Below are 6302 nucleotides of genomic sequence, written 5' to 3' on the forward strand. Positions count from 1 at the left end.
CTCTCCTTGCTTGTGATTTTTCTGACATCGGCTCTCTCATACAATAGCTTTTTGAGTGTCCTGCTGTCTTCCATTCTCTGCATACACACATTCCAGGGGTACATCGATATGAGGACTATTTCAGTGCTAAGACTGACAATATTCTTTATGGTGCTGGTGAGAGATTTGACTTTTAAGTTAACATTCTTAGATCTGGGAAGTGCTATTGTCACATAGATGCCTGTTATGACCCATCTCACATTACATTATAACATGCATTTTATTGGTGAGTTCTACCATTCAAGTGAGGGATAGTAGGACGCCTTGTGCTGGCCCTGTAATGGTGGAGGTATTCTGTTGCAGATATTGTTGAATTAAACTGAACTGATGAATCTTCTCAAGAAGCTTTGTTTGCTGTGTGCAAAAAATACAGAGCTTTCAGCAAAATAGAAGTTTAGAATGCATCCTTGCTTAGGGATCCTCAGTTTGTAATGCAGAGTAAGAGAGTAATGCTGAGTTAGCGCTAAACTTGGTCTGGCAGGCTGATAAAAGGCACAATGACATTTTTCATGTACTTCTCTACTTGTTTGTCAATAACTCTCAGAAGTAAATGGCTCTTTTAGGCTTACACCTGGCACATTGCTCTCCCTTGACTCTAAAGAATTTTATGATAAATCCATGCCACTCGTTTCATTATCTCTCCATGGCATTTGATGATGCTTGTAACCTAGACATTACCCTTAAGCCTGGATCCATTTAAAAGGATGTACAAAGCAGGGCATGGGACTACTTTCTTTTATTGTTCATGTGGAACAGGTTAGATAGGGTACTATCTATTCTTAGGTGACTGCATAAGTCAACATTGATGCATAACAACCAATGCCAAAAATCTCAGTTGCCTATAATAATAAATATTTATTTTCTTATTAGTGCATTTGTAGGTCACTAGTGTTTAAGCTGGGGTTTGGCTGAACTTGGTCAAGCTCAGCTGGGCTTGGCTTAAGGCTCAAGATTGGATATAAATCTACTTCCCACTTCTTTATTTTAGGACCAGTAACTATCCGAGGTATGCTCTAATGGTGATGCATACCAGGAATGCAAGAACCAAGCACATCATGAGAGTACATTCAAAGCCCCTGCTAATGTGCCACTGGATAAAGTCAGTCACATGGCCAAGCCCAACATTGATGGGGCAAAGAAATATACTTTTGCCACTAGGGAGAGGTACTACAAAGCCACACAGTACATGTATCTCCAGCTGTGAAGAAGTCAGTGAAACCTCTCTGCCAAACAAAATCAGATATAAAACTGTATAAAATTTTCAATAACATTCATTTCAGAGTTATGGAAATTGAACAAAGGCAGATAATAGTGGAGAAGTACTGACTGAAAAAAACTGAAGAATTTTAAGTAAGACTGTGGGAATATGCAGCCATTGGCAGCCATTTAAAAAAAAATTTTATTTCATTCATTCATTCATTTGTTTATTTATTTATTTATTTATTTATTTACTGGTTGGAGCTGCTTCCATACCTCCCCTAACCCAGGCTGGTTGGTGAAAGCTATAGTTTTATGAGGGGAGTGCTGGCCATGAATGCCAGCAGTTTTGCTTCCTGAGTGGGTAGTCTCAACTTGGGGCTGGAGACAAAAACCCATGGCTTTGTCATTGAAAGGTGGCAAGCCCAGTAGGAAACAAATGGGAAGGCCTACAGCTTTGTTGGCCTGAGGCTCTGATCCTATTTGGGGCAAGTGGCAGACCAGCTAGCAATTTAATGGGGAGCTTCTGGAAGTGAGAGAGAGCCATAAAAGGCCTTAATAAACATTCCACACATTTCTGGCTGACTGGGATTGTGAACTATGCACATGGCCAGAGGACACCAAAAAGTGAAAAGTAAAAGCCCAGACATACTTGAGAACTATCTGAGCTCTGAATGTGTTCCCCAATCTACACAAAGATTGATTGGCAGAGGTTGGAAGTGCTTTTGGACTTGAGGTGTCTCAGCACACTTCAGCATAAATCATTAGCTGACCACTAAGCTATTAGTAACACAGGGGTGAGCCCTAATAAGGCAAGCTGAAAAATAATTTTAGAAACACAATTTCAGAACTTAAGTGGAAACATTAGGAGCTATACACATTGTGGGAGACAGGTTTTGCAGTTTAAATTCATTCAAGTTACTTAAAAATATCCTTCAGACAAATCACTCAATAGATAAAACTTCAGAATTGTTACATTATGTTATCGAAAATGTCCAGTTTTCAACCAAAAATATGAGAAATGCAAGGAAACAGGAAAGTGAAATTCATACTCAGGACAATAAGTATTCAATAGAAACAATCAGAGTGGGCCAAAGTTTTGAATTTAACAGACAAAGATATCAAAACAGCTATTATAAGTATGCTTGAAGAATGAAAAGAAACCAGGTACAAAGAAGTAAAGGAAAATATGGTGGAAATGACTCAAAAATAGGAAATCTAAATAGAGATATAATCTGTAAAAACAAATTCTAGATTTGAAAAATACAATAAACTGAAATGGAAAGTTTATTAGATGGGTCTAGAGAATATTTGAGAAGACAGGAGAAATAATTAGTGTATTGAGGATAGATAAATAGAAATTATCCCATCTAAAGAACAAAAAGAAAATAAGACTGAAGAAAAATGAACAGAGACTCAAAGACCCATAGAACAATGTCAACCTATCAGCATACTTATAATGGTAGTCCAGGGAGAGTGGGGAGAGAGAAAGGGAAACTGTGTCTTGTTTTTTAATAACAGCCATAAGCTGCTAAATTTGATGAAAAACTTAATTTATAGTCCAAGAAGCTCTGTGACCACCAAGTAGAATAGACACGAAGAGATCTACACGTAGACCCATGATAAGAAAAACTACAAAAAAACGAGGCAAACACAAAGCCTTGAAGCAGCAAGAGAAAAATGACTCATCATGTCTGGAGAACAACAATACAACTGATGGCTGATTTCTCATAAAAATAGGGCATCTAGAAAGTAGGGGAAGAACATATCCAAAGTGTTAATAGAAAAAAAAAAGTCGTTGACCAAGAGCTTTTGAACAAAACCATTTTTCAAAAATGAAGGCAGAAGAAGGACCTTCCCAGATAAACAAAAAAGGACCTGTCCTGTAAGAACTTCTAATGACTGTCTTTCAGGCTGAAAAGACATGGTAGCAGATGGTGACTCAACTCCAGAGGAAAGAGTGAGGAACACTGAAAGTGTTAAATATGTGAATAAATATAACACGCTCTTTATTGTTTTATCTTTTCCCCTCTTCTTTAAAAGCAAGGACCATTTGAAGCAACAATCATAATGTTATATTGGGGGTTTACATGTATAGATGTAATATGTATGACAAGACTAGCACTAAAAATGAGAGGAAATATGCCAGAGCAAAGCTGCTGTTTATGATGACGACGGCGATGATGATGATGATGATGATAATCCTGAAGCAGAATGTAATAAATTGCAAAGGTGTACTGTAATCCTTAGATGCACTATTAAGAAAATAAACTTTAAAATATAACCAACCTGTGAGGAGGAAAGAGCAAGATCCAACTCTATGCTGTCTATACAAGGCATACTTTGTATTCAAAGATACAAGTAGTTTCAAAGTAAAAGGCTGGAAAAGCAAAGAGTGACCATTGAAGAACTGGAATGGCTTTTTTAAAGTTTTTTTTTTTTTAAGTTGGTTTACAGCTATCCCTAGAGTGGCTTTACTAATATATAAAAATAGACTTTAAGATGAGAAATACTACTAAAGATAAAAGAAAACATTTAATCATGGTAAAAATTTCAGTACATCAGGAGGAAATAGCAATTATAAATGCTAACACCAGAGCCATAGCCCCAAAATACATGTAGCAAAGACTGGCAGAATTAAAGGAAGTAGTCAATTCAATATTGTAGTGCTTGTAGATTTCAATATGACTCTCTTAGTAATTGACAGAAGAACTAGACAACATCAATAAGGATATTCAGGACTTGAACAACATTAGCAACCAACTTGACATAAATGACATAGCAGACCGCACCTAGCAATAACATAATACACATTCTTTTCAAGTACACATAGAACTCTCATAGTAAACCATACTATAGGATATAAAATGACACTTAAAATATGTTTTCTGAATATCACAAAATTAAATAAGAAATGAAAAACAGGAAGCAATTTTGGATTTTCCAAGTATTTTGAATTTCTCAATATGCTTTCAGAAAAACAATGAGTCAAAGGTGAAATCACAAGCTAAATTAGCAAATATGCTGAATTGGATGAAAATGTAAACATAACATTACCAAAATTTATGAGATGTAGCTGAAGGAGTGCTGAGAGGGATACTTAAAACTTTATTATATTAGAAAGTAAAGCGATCTCATATCAGTCTAAGCCTCCACTTCAAGAAGCTAAAGATAAGCATATTAAACCTCTCGTAAAAGGAAGGAAAGAAATAATAAAGACCAGAGAAGAAACAAGTGAAGTAAAATTCAGAAAAACAATAGAGAAAGAGCCATGAAAACAAAAGTTGTTTCATTAACATAATCAACAAAATTGATAGAAATTTAGCTAGAATAACAAAGAGGGGCACTTGGGTGGCTTGGTGGGTTAAGCCTCCCACTCTTGATGTTGGCTCAGGTCATGATCTCATGGTTTGTGGGATCGAGCCCCATGTTGGGCTCCGCTCTGACAGCACAGAGCCTTTTTGGAATTCTTTCTCTCCCTCTGTCTGTCTGTTCTTCCCCCGCTCATGCTCTTACTCTGCTCTTTCAAATAAATAAGTAAACATTTAAAAAAGGAGAGAGAGAAAACGAGAAAAGACAAATTAACGAAATCAGGAATGAAAGTGAGAACATCACCAAAAACCTTACAGAAATTAAAAATATAAGAAGAGGCTATTATGAGCCACTTTATGCCAACAAATTAGAGAACTTAAATTAAGATGGTTAATATCTTGGAAAGATAAAAATTACCAAAACCATCTCAGGAAAAAATGAAATTTGAATAGACCTGAAATGCCTAAAGACATTGTAATTACTACGAATGTTCCTTCAAAGAAAAACCAAGGCCCAGGTGACATCACTACTAAATTTTATTAAATATTTAGGGAAGATGCAATACCAATTCTATACAAATGCTTTTAGGAAGAAAAGGAAGAGGGAACACTTCCCAGCTTGTCCTATAAGGCCAGTTTTAGTGTAAAACCAAAGCCAGACAAAGTTATCACAGGAAAAGAAAACTATGAAGCTGTTATTTCTAATGAACATAAATGCAGAAATCCTTAACAAAATATTAGCAAATATTAACAAATATTAGCAAAATATCAGCAACATAGGTAAAGATTATATACAATGATCAAATAAGATTTGTCCCTGGAGTGCAAGAATGATTTTATATCTGAAAATCAATGAATATACTGTATTAATAGAATGAAGGACAAAAGTGACATAATTTTTTTAAGTAGCCACAGATAAAGGCTTTGATAAAATCTAATATCAATTGATGATAAAAATTCTCCACAAATTATGAATAGGAAGGAACTTCCCCTACCTGATAAAGGGCACGTATGTAAAATCTATAGCTAACATTATACTTCATTGTAAATAACAAATCTTTCCCATTGATATTGGGAATAAGGCAGGAATATCCATTTTCGTGAATTATTTATTTTTATTTTTACTTTTTGAGGGAGAGAGAGTGCACAAGTAAGTCGGGGAGGGAGACAGGGAGAGAGAGAATCTAAAGCAGTCTCCATGCTCAGCATGGAGCCAGATTTGGGGCTTGATCCCATAACTATGAGATCATGAACTGAGCTGAAATCAAGAGTCGGACACTTAACATCCTGAGCCTCCCAGGTGTCCCCATTCACAACTTCTTTTCAAAATTTTACTGAATGTTTTAGCCAGTGTGATAAAGCAAGGAAAATAACGACCTTATGCTTTTATATGTACAAAGCCCTAAAATTATACTGATGTATGTATGTGTATATTAGAACCAATAAGTGAGCTTAACAAGGCTGCAAGATACAAAATGAATATATAAAAATCAATGTTAGTTCTTATATTAGCAATGAACCATCTGAAAATAAATTTAAGAAAGGAATTCATTCATAAAAATAGCAAAAAGAAAAAATGCTTAGGAATATACATAATAAAAGTGCAGGAGCTAAATGCTAAAACAGTATAAAACATTGCTGGGAGAAATTACAGAAGATCTGAATTCATGGAGAGATAAACCATGTTCATGGATTATAAGACTTCTTAAGATGGGGGCACCTGGGTGGCTCAGTTGGTTAAACGTACAACTCTTG

Source organism: Panthera pardus, unplaced genomic scaffold (genome assembly GCF_024362965.1).
Source record: "Panthera pardus isolate Hobbes unplaced genomic scaffold, ASM2436296v1 HiC_scaffold_6, whole genome shotgun sequence".
In the NCBI taxonomy this organism is placed as follows: Eukaryota; Metazoa; Chordata; class Mammalia; order Carnivora; family Felidae; genus Panthera; species Panthera pardus.